The sequence below is a fragment of the Chelmon rostratus genome, chromosome 19 (genome assembly GCF_017976325.1).
Source record: "Chelmon rostratus isolate fCheRos1 chromosome 19, fCheRos1.pri, whole genome shotgun sequence".
Classification (NCBI taxonomy): domain Eukaryota; kingdom Metazoa; phylum Chordata; class Actinopteri; order Chaetodontiformes; family Chaetodontidae; genus Chelmon; species Chelmon rostratus.
The window spans coordinates 14882599-14898723 of record NC_055676.1 but is presented as its reverse complement, the minus strand read 5'-3'; positions in this window follow the sequence as shown (position 1 = coordinate 14898723).

Here is a 16125-nt window from a genome sequence, read left to right as displayed (position 1 = left end):
TGGCAGCTGCACCAAGATATGCATTACAAAAAAATATGCCCTCTTTGAGGCAATTACTCACAGACATATTAGTAATCATAAGGAAAAAGCTCTCACTCAATTAGATACATTTGGACAATGGTGTCTCTAGAAATTGTGTACATCTGCTGTTAGAAATCAACAATCGCAGCTAAAACCATGCAGCTGGAAGAATGAATAAACAGCAGCTATGACATAACGTTAGGAGAGCGAGAGTTGATCAAATTAAACACTGAGTAATTGTTTTGTTTGGGTTCGTGTGGACGCATTGTGAGAGTCGTCTGATACTAATCAGCTGACGTCGCGCGCAACTCCACAAGGGCTAATCCGAGCCTCAGTGCTGATGAGGCGCGCATTAAGGGAAGCCCGAGGCAGCGATGAAGAATGAAGCGTGCTCGCTCGCACCGGCTTCCATCCTGAAGAAGCTCCAAACGGGCGGACTTCACCTGCATGCATTTTGCAGGGATATCGATGAGGTTCAAGCTAGCATCTGCACCCACAAGGGTCCTGTTCCTCGGGTCTTACGATGCCTTTGGTGTTACTTTTGCTGTTTGGTATTTTCTCACATGCATGTTGAGACAAATTATGATCTCGCTGCTCATGGTGTTTGGGCTGCTAGCTATTAGATGTCTTATCCTGGCTAGCAGAGATCCTATGTCACTCATTTTTTCAGGCATTATATTGAATCACTAAACCACTACATCAGTTTACTTTACATTTGTTGTTAACCTCTGAGGACAAACCACAAGTTAGAATATGTTTTTTTTCTGGCGGTCCAGTATGTGAGAGTGATGATGGACTCTGTTTGTTCCAAGATCTGAGGGACACGTGTTCTCTGCTTGGTGCCTTTATCTTCAGTTACATACAGTGCTGAACAAATACAGAGTTCCTTTGAACTATCAGCTATGTTCTCACCCGCTGGCCCTTACACTCAATGGCACCCCAAGAAATTTTTCATAGGGGTGAACAGATGGGGCCACTGAAAATCCCAAAAAACCAAATGCATGAACTGCATCCAGCAATTCTATTATACTGTTATAGTAGATATACTACTAAAGTTATGTCAGTATGAGAGTTAAGAGGTCGCATTCTGATATATTTTGGTTTCTTATTTCACAGTTAGTGTTACTAATTATCTGATGTGCACAGACTCTCTCAGTACTGGCATAGTTAACGTTTTGAGTTCAACAACAATCCTGCAGGGGGTTGGGGGGCAGTGATTGTATAAGGTTGGCTGTAGCCCCCTGTGGCCACCCCTTGGTGGTGCCATTGCTTATGCCCCTTCAAACCAAATGAAATGGGTTCATTCCATCAACTCCACCAAGCCGCCTTCTCAGATTACTAGGGCTCTGACTAGAATAAGAAAAAAGAGTGTGATTATCAGAGGTGTGAGTCTGATTGGAATTGGTGTTAAGTCTGGGACGATGTACAGTGTTCTCCTCATTCAGGTTCTTTCACACCATCCATGTGGGCTATTTTATATGGATGACTTGGCACTCACGCGTGGTTAACCGCCTTCACAGCAGCCCCATAAACTGTAAAGAGCATGAATGTCTGAGAGGATGATTAAGCTTAGGCTTGGGTTTTAAATTTATAACCTGCTGGTGTCTTTGTAAGTTACTAGAGCCAGAAAATCCTAATTTAGGCAGCAATGCGGGGCCTTTGCGTAACCAAAGTGGGACATGCAAGTGGAGAAACTGCTATCTGAATAGTTTCCACAGTGGCTACAACATACAGCCATGGTGGTGGCAACTTGATAGACCACCTTCAAAGCCCTCGACTGTCACTGGTTTGAGTAAAAAAAAAAAACAACATCTTATAGGGTGAATATGAGAATAAATGTGTCGTTGAGACATACTTTTTTGCAATGTGTCTGCCTCTTGTGATAATGACCAGTGAGGGGAGATGTGGATCAGATCAATGCTCTTTTGGATGGCCTGTTGAACCTGGATCAATAGCTGCTAGTTGAGTGAGGACTTGTCCTCTGATTGGGTGTTTCTCACTGTCAGACACTTGCTCATAAGCTACAGTCACTCTTTCAGCTATCCACCCCCGCACTAAACACACACACACACACATAAATACACTTCCCTCTCTGTCTGAGGCTCTCTCTTCAGGCTAAATAGTTTGCTGGCAGTCCCTGGTGCAGAAAGGTTAAGTCATCATGCCATTTGACAGAGATGGAAAGGGTTATTATCTGACGCTGCTCTGAATTCATGCTGTGTGAGACAAAGGTGCGTTTGGATCAATACACATATAAGTGCCGTGGCTGAGACACTGAGCCTGGTCTAGTACATCATACGTACTGATATAAATCTGACTCACTATGAAGAGGTCATAGAAGAAGACACACTTATGGTCATTTGTTTTTTGGACTCACAATCTTGCGTCGCTTTCAAAATGCAGTTGGACCTGTTTGAATTGATTGAAAGGGAAACGTTTAAAAATGTAATTGAGCAAAATAGCTTTAGGGTTTTACATGAGGTTTATAAAAAGGAAGTGAAACCCTACTTGTGCTGTAGATTATTTTTCAAGGGTTTCAAGTTTCCAATTTTTACGCCGCGCCCTGAACGGCACTCAGTAACAACACACTCATGCTTGTGTCCAATTATGTTTTCAAAATGAAATTATCTATCATTGCAAAACCACTGACATTTTGTCCCTCACTTGCAAGCAATTCCAATAAAAAGATACTGCAAATTTAATTGGCTAATGGAGTTGCCAGTGAGAGCGAGAGGAAAGGCAATAATTGCATCTGAATTGCAGATTCTTTCTACTAAATCCTAAGCTTCTGAGGCATAGGAAGGAACAAACATCAGCATTTCACCCTGTGAAGAAGAAAAAAAAACAGCAAGGACAGCAAGATGGCTGACTGCTGCTAGACAATAAACAGCTGACACTATAGGTTGCCATGCACTGATGTACTCTCCCACTGCTGTGTCTTGTGAGGTAAATCTCTAACAGAAATGACTGTTCTCTCTAAAAAAAAGGAAGGAGAAGAAGAAGAAAATCATGCATCATGCCAGCATCCAAAAAAGTGAGGGAGGTTAAACTAAATGATATCAGGCCAGTGGCTTCTAACAGCTTGCGAAGACCTTTGCATACCCTGTAATTTGCATTTCTGCCACGGAGATGATGCCTCACCTTTGCATGGGGTCTGTGAACACCTGGAGAGAGCCAGTGGTGTCATCAGGATTCTGTTTTTTTTACTATCGCAGGGATTTTAACGCGGTGCAACCTCATAAATCTGAACGTCAACCCTCTGTTTGTTTTTTTACTTACAGGGAACGTGGCTTTAGATCAGCTCTCCAGCAGCTCAGAGACGCGCTCATGCTGTTGTCAGCTCGCTTGTTTGCCCTGCATACATGAGGTGCAAAACACAATCAGGAAATGAGCCACATCCTCCAGTGAAATGGCACTTGTCAGTTGCACTTTCAGGCTGTGATGAAAGGAGAGAAATCAGATCATTTTCAGACCTTGCCTTCAGTCGAAGAAAGCTGGTGGTTAATTTCTGAGGAGGGATGAAGAATGCATCGCAGATTACACCAACAGAACAAAACAATGGGTCCGCAACCATGCTAGCAGCTCTGCGAGGCTGGACTTAGGCTCAGCGATGCTTTAAGCTAAATGCTATCAGCTTGCTAACATGCTAACAGTGACAGTGCTTACCTACATACTGATGTTTGCCAAATATACTGCTGACCAGGTCTGTCGTCTTACTTTAGCATGTTAGCATGCTAACGTCCGCTAAACAAAGTAGCTAAGGCTCATGGGAATATCACTGACTGCAGGTATTTGCAGTTTAACCCTGTGAGGCCCACTGTTGCAAAATCAGTTTTAGCTTTAGTAGCAAAAGCATCGACAATGTAAAATGGAAAGGAATCAAGATTACATGTCCTGTAGAAAGTAAGGACTCTCTATGTCTACAACGAGATACTTTTAATAGTTTATCATAGTCTCCTTGTTGTTGTTTGGCTTTTTTCAATATGTCTGGATAGTCAGATCTCCAGCTCACAGTTAATATTTCAACACAGTGGCAGTTTAGGCTGTTCAGTAAAAAGCTTATACTTTCCAAAATGTCCAGAGAGGGCCAAGCAGTCTGTGGTAAAATTCTGAAATAATCAAGTCATCACTCCTTGACTTGACTATTGCAGTGATGCTGAATTTACCAACTAAAGTGCTTGGTTTACTCTGGTCTGGAACACAGCACTGGCACTGGATGTAAATCATGCATGCCAGTGGTGGCCAATATGAACTTAATTACAGGTATACTGGACTGGATATGAAGGCAGTCCTTGAAACATTTGGACAGCATAAAAATATGGAGCGCTGATTTTTCAACCACATTTTTCTTTCCTAATTTATCTATAATTGAGACCCACAATAATGAAAACACAATACATTTGGTGGCCTCATTTCAGACTCTTTATTGAACCTCACAAATCCCTTCTGCAAAATCCTCTTCACCATGACCTATTGTGAGTGTCTCTGTGTGCTCTGAGCTCTTGCTCGTTGCCTCTCCCTGCCCTCAACCCCATGCACACACTCTCTGCAACCTGAACCTCATATTCAACCTTTTTGGTATTCCAAGGACAACACTCTTTGGACACAATCTCCTACCAAGACAGCGCTTGATTCGAGCTGGACTGTATTGATCTTTCACTTCTGCCGGCATGAAAAACTACTTCTGTGTCCAGCACCTTTGGTTACGTGGCGCCATTTATAGAATTCCATTCCCTATTGAGACCTTGTCTTTCACCCTGTTGGAGTCCTGTGTTGATTCATCTGTGAGTTTAATATGGGATTTCTGTCACCTGTTGAGCTTCCGCCAAGCCAGTAAAAAGCCCAGTCAATGTTCTGTTATGTCCTGTTACACTCTGCTTGTGAATCGTGTATGAAAACCATGAAATAGCATCATATGGGTCGCTGATAGACTTTTGTGACCTTCACTCAAGAGGCCTGACCAATGTGCTCTATCATCAAGCACAAGACCTTTGATACAGAAAAGACTGGAGTGAGGAAGAGTTCTGCACAAATCTAACGCTGAGTTTATCACAAAAAGCCTGTGGAACATAGGATGTGTCTCAACCACCTTGAAGCGCCACGTTGACTTCTGAAACAGGTTCATACCACAGGGAACACACTAATCCTCAAACTACAACCGAAAGCTGTATTACTGACATCATTGCAACATCAATCACCACACTTAGGAATAAAAAGTTATTTCAGTCACGCACATCAGCGGGCTTTTAACAAGGAAAAGCGTATTGTTCTGTAGCCACTCAGACAGAGCATTGATGTGCAAATCATCGTGCACAAACTCTCTTGGCTGAATACAGAAGAAGTCCACTTTGCATTAAGTAAATACATAAATACAGTGGAAACAGGGACGTTCCACTGAGGGACGAACATGCTATGGTCCAGTATTCCCTTATTCTTTTCAAAGAAATTCAGTACTGGCCAGGGAGACACAACTTCAAAAGAGAGTCACTCCCCACTGAACCTATCTCTTGACTCTTTGATTGTTAGCTATTCCAGCCGTGTATGAGGTATTGTAGAGGCTATATAAAAAAAAAAAGTATGACCTCATGTTTTATTCATGGCTTCCTCACTTTCATAAGATAAGGGGTGTCATTGTTGCACCAGCACAAAGTTAGCAGAGCTTTTGTGTGAATGTTTCACCTTGAGCTTTTGTGAGCTATTGCACTGTTCTAATTTCAAATTCATGTTGATCTTGGTGGAGTCGTTGGTGTGCTGCTGTGGTGAAAGCAGGCAAAAAAGGCAGTTTGTGATTGCAGTGCCTCTGTTCTCTTAGGATGCGGTTTTGTACACCTGCAGCAGCATACGTGTATCTTGCATTGAATACATGCACACACACACCTATGCATGTACACATGCGTACATGCACAAATAGCGAAAAGAAACATGTTGCCGCGCTCAAGCCTCCAATAGATTTGTTATAGATGGAATTTCTAGTGAGGTCAGGTGAAACACAGGAAAGGGCTCCCTGGAACGCGTCGCGTGGTATTTTGTGGTGCTGTACCTGAGCCCGATAGCTTGTGCTGATATATTTGGTCTGACATTTACGATAGCCTCACTGTATTCCCTAATTATTGAACAATTTCAGCATAAAATCCGGTTTAGCGGTTTAAATGAAGCTGCCTGAAGTCATTTGGCTCTGGCCAAGACTTATCTCCTCTGGTGGTTTTATTCATTTGTTTTGCTATATTTTCTTCTTTTGCCATCCTTCATACTGTATATGCTCCATAGATTTTCCAGCACTGGAGTCTCAGAGTGATCAGTTTAATCACGGAACAACATTGCCCCCTGTTGGTTGCACATGAGAAAACCTTTAAAATCCTCACTGATGGAGCCATAATATGTATGCTGAGACCACACTTACCCACTTTGTAGTCACACACTTTTCCTTTTTTTTTTTTTTTTTTTTGTTACAGCTGATTACTGACCTTGTCTACATACTTATTATAATACTGGCATCACATTAATACCCTTGCATCTTTAGCAAGTACAAAACAGGCACAATTACACAGTCACCAAGTAGTAACTCCAGCGCCCAGGTGGGTGAGTGTAGGTAAATAATCGGGGTTAACAAGTGGGCAGGCACCTCCTTTCACTGATATTTCAGTGAATTACACACAATACACCTCAAGAAGGCTTAACAGGAGGCTACAATTTCACGGCCATGGACATGTATAGTATATACAATTACTGCAGGAGGCTGGCTCTCCCTTACTGTTGATTGCCATCATTGTATGTGATCTTTTACAATCATCGAAAATCGTGACAAACGATGAACATTTTGATAAAGGATTTGATCCTCTCTGGGAGTAATTTACTGTCTCTCTCTGTGTGAGCAGAGTGTGAGGGGTCGAGCAGCATTTCAGCAGGATTTTGGCTGAACCGTGTTCTTTTGTTATGATTTTTGTGATTCTGTCTTCTGGTTTTTGAAATTTGTTCTTGTCAGATTTTTTTTCCTGTTTTGGTTTTGTTTGTGTTTGTTTTCGTTCATTAGTTTTTGCTCTTTGTTCAGTCCCTTTCTCTCCCAAATTTGATTGGCAAGGCATGTGCTAGCAGTTGTTGCTGCATTGCTCTGAGGAGTGTGTAAACGATCAGGTGCCTCCTCTACCGCACACATGAATTCAGCAGCTGCTACCTCACCCAACAACAGGGACATAGAGTGTGAAGGTTCACACTTTCCTATTGATCACACCCACACACACACACACTGCCTTGATCATTGATTGGTAGGAGTTGCTATTGCAGCAACAAGGGCATGATCCCTTTCCTTCCCCTTTCCACAGAAAACATATGATTTCAGATGCACCTCTGACAGGTGAATGCGCATCAGGGCTGAGAGACGAGCATGTGACACATGAGATGTGTGCTTGGTTTTTATTGTGTAGAGATGTGACAATCCCCCCTCACATGCTGCACTGCCCGAAGGCAGCGGTAGACACAATTTAACCAGCGTGTTGATGTTGCAGTAACAATCTGGAATGATTGTATTTCCTATATGGACCACGTCAGACAAGAGGAAGCTGCCAAGCGTTTTCCTGCTTGCTTTAAGCCTGTCCATTCTCTTAGTTTGTGAGGTGGTTTTGTGATGTCCTCCAGCCCCCATAATTCAGTGGACTGCAGCTTTACTTAACTCCCCACAGATAGTTTGTAGTTTTCACTTGAATATGCACCTCCAACATTCACTCCAGGGTTAGGGCTTCAATAAAGCAAAATCCTCAGCATAGGACATGTGTTTTTAGCCTGGAGAAGAACACTACACAGAGCTTGGCATTGTTCTTAATTCAACTTGTTTCTCCGTTTAGCAAGTGGACGACTCGACTTCTCATCGCCATAGCTCGCCACGTCAGTGTGCTCCTTACTCTTAAAATAATGGATGATCGGAATTCTTTGAGGCTGTATGAAACACCCCTGTTTTTTTCTGCTTGACGTGGATGCCAAGGAAGTATCTCGCTCCATATTTCAGTGCGCTCATCGTTAGCTTCCATCCTGGAGCCACATGTCAGAGAGAAGCCTTTTCTTCGACTCGGGTTTGGTTTCTATGTAAGTGGCGGAACATCGAAGTAGCCGCTTAACATCTGTTGGTTTTTTGACGTCTCTCACCACATGTTGTTCATCCGGTCAAATGTGTTGACAAGAAGGGCCTGTAGATGAGACCAGTGGCTCTATAACACCGAACTAACTAAGCCGCTGCCTGATACACAAAGAGGTGTTTTAAAGCAACTTCACATCATGCATTTCCGATTTTTGTCATGAATCTGCATGCTAGTGTGTAGGAGAGTAAACTAGCGTACTATGTTCTTTATATAATTTAACTCCTTTATTTAGTGCTTCTGTATTTTAGGTCACCTTTAAAATCAGTGTGGCAAAAGGGTGCCTAGAATACAACACTTTTCTAAGATATTGCTGAAGGGGTTAAGCAAAAGATGCTGCTGCTGTGTAGTGTAACACACCCTCGTTGATGACATTTGGCATTTCCACAGAAGATAAAATGGAAGGCAAAATTAAATTTGCAAATGCACAGTGCTCAGAATAAATATTGACTGTCTATGCCAGGGTTCTTTCCCACTGCCTCTTTCCATGCAATATTAAAACAAACACCGGTGTATATGCAGCGGGAAAGCCTGTGCATGTCTTTGCCCATATTACAAACACTCCGTGTATCTTTTAACCCTGTGCATGCTGTCAATTTGTGATGTCAAGTGTGATGCACAATATATTATTATTATAACAGTGGCCCAAACTAAAGTGTAGTTTTTCTCCTATTCTGTATTGTAGTTCTAGCCTATTTGCAGACTCAACCTTTGTTCAGAAACAGGGAGACATGCACTGCTCTGCCAGACCACTACCAACATCTTCATTAAATGTGATTTATTGGGGTTTGGATGCAAATTGTGCTCAAGAAAACATTAAAGTCATGCAGATTTAGCTTGAACTCACAGTGTTGCTCTTATTTGGAAAATCAATCAGACTTTTTATTATAGTTATTTTTCAAACACTTGCTTTTAATAAGCACACGGTATGAGGAAGTGTAAGTTATAATGACGCTGGACAAAGGCTTCACTGTTCTATTTCGTGGTATTTTTATTCATGTATACAAAACAGTTTTTGTACTGTTTATTAATCAAATCTGATATCCTAGTCGGAGTTTGTTCTTGACTGTTAAACGGGTTTGTAGCAACCTTGTATGTTTTGCATCTCAAGTGTCTTTCTCTGTATGACTGCCGCCGTGTCTGAGAGCGCACATTTGTAATGCAGATGTTGCCTTGTTTATTCTGTGTGTAAAATAAGCTCATGAAAAGAGGATGAACATCCAGCCTCTGGCCAAACTATTACTTATTGCTCAATCATCGGCTCAAAGTCCAACAGAAAGAAAGGGAAAATAAACTCGCAATTATGCACAAATTAAACTGGCAATATTATCATGTGAAAACAAGCGAAACGTGGCGCAGTGGGAGTGAGAGAGCAGCGTCTTGACATCTTAAAAATCACAATTATGCTTCTGAGTGTGCCTGCGAATAGATTGGTCTAAGTCATCCTTAACCATAATAAATAATCCTTACCAGTCTGTATAAGCTAAGGCTTAACGTTGAAATGTATTACTGAAATAGGGATATTCTCCTCTACTTCCACCTTCTACAACAGCTACTATATCTGATCCTGTTCCACTGAGGCTGTGATCCAAAAAAAAAAAAAAACTTCCAGGAACATATTTAGTCACAGCATTAATTATCAGTTGCTCTAATTGCGTTCTGTGTCCATCTAATTAGTTCGAAGGCATGGATTTTTCAGCAGGCAGTGTGTGGGAGGGTCATGTCAGGAACTGCAAATTAGGTCTAGGGTCTCGCTGATGAGCCGGGGGCATTGGAGTAGATACCAGAGAGTACACCATGACCAGATGAAAGAGATACGATGCTCTAATAATCTCCTCTGCAACATTAGCAACCCAGGTCCTTCCCCTCTTCCTCTTTTTGAAATCCTGTACCGTGCGTCGTCTCTGTGTCAGGTCAAGAGTACCAGTTACATAAGATGATCTGGACACTGAAGATAAGCGCTGCGACGACGTATTGTTAATCGCTGAACTCAGAGGATGTGCTTCTGCGGCTGGATAACAGTTTTAACCGGTGACACTTTCCCTCTTTTTGGAACATTTGGAGTAGAAAAGCTAACTGATATGAAAGGCTGGCGATTGAACGTGAAGCTGCATTCTGTTTATATAACCAGCAGTGGTTTGCTGTTTGCACACGCTGTTGAAATGGAAAATTTTCCTGACATTGACTGTAAAGTTAATAAACCCAAACTTTCTTTGAATACTAAAGATGTACTCATTGTGCAATTACAAGATTTAAAAAAAAGGTTCATGCTATTTTTTCCTCCTTTTGCTGTGGACACTTATATAAAATCCACCCCTGATTGGGATTCAGTCATACTAACACAAGTGGATTTTAGCTTTTGAGGATAAAAGATGTTGAACAATGGCGATAACACAGCAACAGACTGTGCAGTAGAATACAAATTAATTACATAAAAGCGAGACTTAAAGCGATGATTTAAACTGAATCTTAATAAAAGGAAGTTCTTCGGCGTGGTTGTTCCACACTTGGAGAGACCTGATAACAAATTACGTTTGGCCTTTGTCAAGACCGAGGGACTGACGGTATGGCTGTGTTAAAGGATTTTAAATTAAGCCCACAAATGTGTGCTGGGGACACATTTACTGCTCTGTGGCCCAGTTTGTCATATGCAAATAAAATTGGGATCGGATTAGATTTAAATTTCAGTTTCTCCATACATCGCCGACGCTGGCCCACCTTTCATCCAGAAAACCAGCCCTATAATGAGAGTCTTAAAATCTGCTGGAGGCCAGTGCAGGGGAGCAGGAATTGATCTTTTATAGTCTCTGTTCTAGTTTGGAGTCTTTTTTCATCTTTGTGCAGAAACATACTGTTACACAGGGCTGCAGTTTTCAGCTGGGGAAACAAGAGAGATGTTTGTGAGAGAAGCTTAATGCAAGCATACGTTCAGAAGCAGTTATCAGCTAACTTAAACACTCATTTGGCTTGATTTCTTTTAAAATGAGGATGTGGTCAAACTACTGTGCATTCCTGTATTTGAGATAAAATATATCAAGTCATCGAAGAGGCTCAGCAAACATAATGGCAAAATATGGAATAAATTGATGTCCAACACGTCAGCCAGACACTTTTTATTAGTCTGATTGTTAATGCTTCACATTTTCACAAGCACAGTGAATTTCATCAGCACTGTAATGCACAGAAATGATGTGACTAAAGGAAATGGAAGCACATGGATACAGAGGCAGCTAAGCTCAGTTGATAACAATGTAGAAATTACCCAGAGCAACATTCAAAATTCGTTCTAACGATTCATTTTTTAAACTGGAACTTTAACAGCAATATTAAATTGCCAGTACTTCAAACAACAGACTTTAATTTCCTCCGCACTGTGCCCGTTCTTTGCTTTGCAGAGTTACTCCGTGCATGAGCACCGATGCAACCAGGCTTTGTTTTGACTTAAAACTAATTTATTGGTTGAGGATGTACAAAAAGAGATTTAAGTTCTCTCTAAACTCTCAGGACAACTTTCTGCAGTCAAGTCCAAGTGCAACAGCTTAAATGCTGTAATAAAACATGCCTGGGGGTGGGAGGAATATATCGCACTGCTCTTAATGCTGGTGACAGATGGATTGGGGGGGGACGGAGGAGGGAGCGCTAAAAGTAATGGCAGGGAGCAAGGCCAGAGTAATGAGAGTAAGACCGTACTTCTGACCTTGCCTGACTGTCCCGCCTACACCGTCCGTCAGCAGCGGGACTAACGGATGGGTGAGTCAGTGGGCCAGCATCGTGGACGGTAAGCCGGGGTGACAGCTGACCTGGCAGCTCTCAATGGGAATGATGGAGGAGGGTGTTAGCAAGGGGTGGGGTCATCCAGAGGTAGATTTCGGAATACTCGGAGTCTGTCAGAGAGCCACAGACCTGTCAGCGAGGTGGGACGTGGCCCTGAATGACAACGGTCCGCGGCTCCAGTGTAGCAGAGAAGTCAGATAGCTCCACTGCAGCAGGCATGAAGTACCAGTGGGCTCGGGCTGGGACTGGTCTCTCGCTGCCGTCACAGGAAAAAAAAAAAAAGAAAAAATGTTGGCAGTTTAAGCAAAAGGTTAAGACAGAAAGTTAGGAAGTGCCAACAACCCACCTATTTGCATAACACATGTCTATGTAAATGCATGGTTCCAGAAATATAGCATGCAAGTACTGTTTGCTGCCCACGACTGCAACAGCACCCACACCAGATAGATAGATAGATAGATAGATAGATACCAAAGAGATCTGAACGTATCACTCAATTTTTATCTAATTAAAATTAAAACTTTCCTTTTTATGTGACAAAACGTTCAAACTTAAACTTCTAAAGAGCTGATTGGGCCACATCGTCACTTAAGCCAGTGTCATGTCACTGTTTGTATGGTCTTTTTTGCTCTTTTACCTCAGTTAGAGAGCTGCCTGCTATGCTACTGTGAAATAAATAGCAACTTCTTACGTCCTCTGTGGAGGACGAGAACAAAAACACGGACGTGTTGGTGAGCAAAATGCTGATGCTGCTGGAAAAAAAAAAACTCACTAACCTAATTTTCCCTGAGATGTTCACTCAGTGAAGGGAAGCCGCGGTTTAAACTGAAACACTTATAATTACATCCCAACATGCTTATCTTTGTTGGTTTCATAAAATGTGCCGGTGCTGATGGAAGCCATTTTGAAGACCCATGAAATTTATCAAGGTCCAGCCCCCACATGCGTTACATCACTCTGCAAATTAGGGGAACAGATTTGAAGTTTCTGTACTTTGAACTAAAAGGACTTATCAGTAGCCTGCTTGTACACATTTGCTGGAATGTGTGCTCAGCACCCACTAAACCGATTTGTTAGGTGGCGTTGGCTGTCTGCGTTGTGTGTTTAGCGGGAGTGTGCGGTTGTGTGTTTGTCCTCCAGGTGTAACCCAGTTTCTAATTGAGGAGCTCTTTGTTTACACCTGCAGAACTGGGGCAGTCTCCAGATAACTTAAACTAATCAATTAACAAAGATAGCTCAGGAAAGCGCTGGCAGTACAGCACAGCTCTCAGGACTGTTTCTTTCCAAGCCAACTCACGGTGAACGAGCTGCGAGAACCTGTTGTACGAAGAGCTGCCTGATTTCATGACACATTATTTTTTTAGGCTTAGCAGCATGGCTAAAAAAAAATACCGGTCTCCTTGTCAGTCGGTCCGCCGCTTTGGTCCAGACTGAAATATCCTCGCTAATATCAAATGGATTGCCGTGACATTTATGGTTCCCAGTGGATGAATCCCGCTGATGTTTGTAATCCCCTGACTTTGCGATTCGCACCACCGTGAGGTTCATGTCTGCATATTTTGTGAAAATAAATTTGGTACAAATTTCTATGATGCAAAGATGAATCATAATGACTTTGCTCATCTCCGGACTTTTCCTCTAATACCACTTGCCCCGAGATGTGGTGCACACATGTCCTCTTAATCACTGATCCCTAAGGAGTTCTTCTAGCGTGATCATCAGCTCGAAATTTCAATTGGTCCAGTACTCCGGTTTATGACCAAAGATGAGAAAAACTAATGATATTTTATCATTCTGAGCTGTACTTTGTGCATAGTGCTGCCTAGCAACTGCATTAATTGTAAATAAAGGAAACCTGCTCAGAATCAGGATGTCATCAGAGTATTATGAGTGCATGAGTAGTAAGATTGCACTCAATGCACTTGCATCGGAAAAAAGGCATGAGCAGTACCGAGGCGCCATCTGCGGCCCAATCTTGGACCAACCATTGTGAGCACATGTGCATTCAGCTCAGTGTAGAGCAGCTAGCGTGGCTGTAGACTTGTAGTCTCATTTGTATTTGGATTTTAAAAGAACCTGCTTCAAAACCTTTGAGGTGGTGTGTTTAAACTGCATTAACTTATCACTTTTTCAACTGTGTCTCAGAAGTGAAATATAAAGTTCAGTCACACCAGCTTCTCATATTCATATATGAAATTTTGTCCCTCCCACATTAGAATAAATATATCCCAGACTCACAATATTTGAGTTATTCCCTCGGCACCCAGGGCATCTCAAACCCACTGCAGCCTTTTAACCTGTATCTGTTAAAGCTGTAGCTGTTCTACAAAAAAAAAAATTAAAAATTAAGCTGATTGTGCCTCACACCCACTCACGCATCTCCATGTACTGACTGCTCTGCCCATCCGAAGTCTTCCACAGCTGGCCTTTGCACAGGCCCACTTTATAAAGATTTGGAGCTCACCGCATGATATTTTTTTAGCAATGGATGAGGGAGCAGAAAGCAATATTTGTTTTATTTTCAAACCTAAATTTGCTCCACTTGTCTAGGGATTTAGGCTATTACCTTTGGATAGGACGTGTTTAAAAAAAAAAAAAAAATACCGCCAAGTCTGGTGTTCAAAGACATCTAACTCCAAGGATAGAGCAGAAGACAGGCTTTTCAATCATGTGCCGACATCAAACAACACTCTTCCAGTCTTGCTGATGGAAGCAGGGAGGGAATAGGTCAGGTCCTTCGCTCATTATGCCTCAGAAACCCGTTTAACCAGCTCTGTCTAGGTACAGTGGATGTTAGCTTGTTGTCTATCAAATTCAATTTCGAGGGAGGCAGAGGCTACCACGGCGCTCAGGTCGAAGCAATTTCCTGAGTGATAAATCTCAAATAACCACCCGCAGCTCTCCGTCAGCTAACAACAATGCAGTTTTCCCTTCCATACCCTTGTTTAAGTTGCAACTTGCAGCTCTCCACCACCTCACCTGAACATCAATCAATCCTATCTGATGTCTTGTTACCATTGGCCCATTTGAAGACAGACAGTGTTCAATGAAATCCATCAGCAAAAGAGGTTATGTCTGCAAAACTATGGCGTGCGCTCTGCGGGCCCACACCGGATCCCCCCACAGTGTCAGCACTTTCACCAGAAGCTTGTCAGATCTGCCCTTTAGGCTAATCTTTGTAGCCAACTATTCTATCAAGAAATCATTATGACAGACTGGCTAAAATGTCAAATTAACGCAGGAGGGGAAAGGGGGAAAGCTGTCCAAATGCAAATTCCTGCAGGGGAGGTGGATGTGGCAGTGACTTGGACTGGCCCGCTTTGATGTCGGCTCTTCAAAGTGTGGATGAAACACTGGAGCCACGGCGTTTAAGCGGGGAGTCCGTAGGGGTCACCTGCGGGATAAATATGATGGCTTTGGGTGTTACCTATTAAAAAAGCAAAGACTGTAAACACACACACACACACACACACAAAACTTTAGATTTGACAGTTTAAAGAATAGGAAGTGGTCTACATGGTGAAAACATAATTTCTGCTAAAAAGTGGTCCATCTGTCATAAAATACTTGGAACATGCTCAACTGCTGTAACAAAAATTCTCCATGCCTTTTATATGAGGAAGCGATAAAGTTACTAAAGGTTGAAAATGGAGATCAATGGATCATTGAATTTGGATGCATCGTCTGAAAGGAACCTCATAATGGTGATTCTGGGGAGAGTGCTCTGCATCCATAGCGCACACAAAGAAATGGTAGCCGTTTGTGTGTTGCACAAACAATTTGGCCTTGGCTGTGTGATGTCTGGAATGAAAGACAAAAATACAGTATTTGAATTGCATTGAATTTGTACTGTGTGTCTTTTCAGTTGAGTTCGGTTTCGGCAGATGAACCGACAGAGGCTGGGTTCGAATGTTTCAGAGTCTGCGGGCGAACACAGGCGGGGCTCGTCTCATTTGTCTTCATTCATTGTGTCTTTGTTTATCCTGGTCTCCAACTTTCATCTTTTCCTCGCGTCTCGTTTCCTCCAGCTTAAAAATGCATACAAGAGATGCGAAGGAAGGCCGGGAAGAAAGCGGAACAGGGGAAGCATGTCTGCCCCCAGAGCGTCGTGAGCAAAGTTGGTGACTTATAAGGGTTGCGTAGCTGGGTCAGCTGGGGAAAAGTGCTCTGTGGCATCTTATAAATACTGTTGTACAGTTATTTT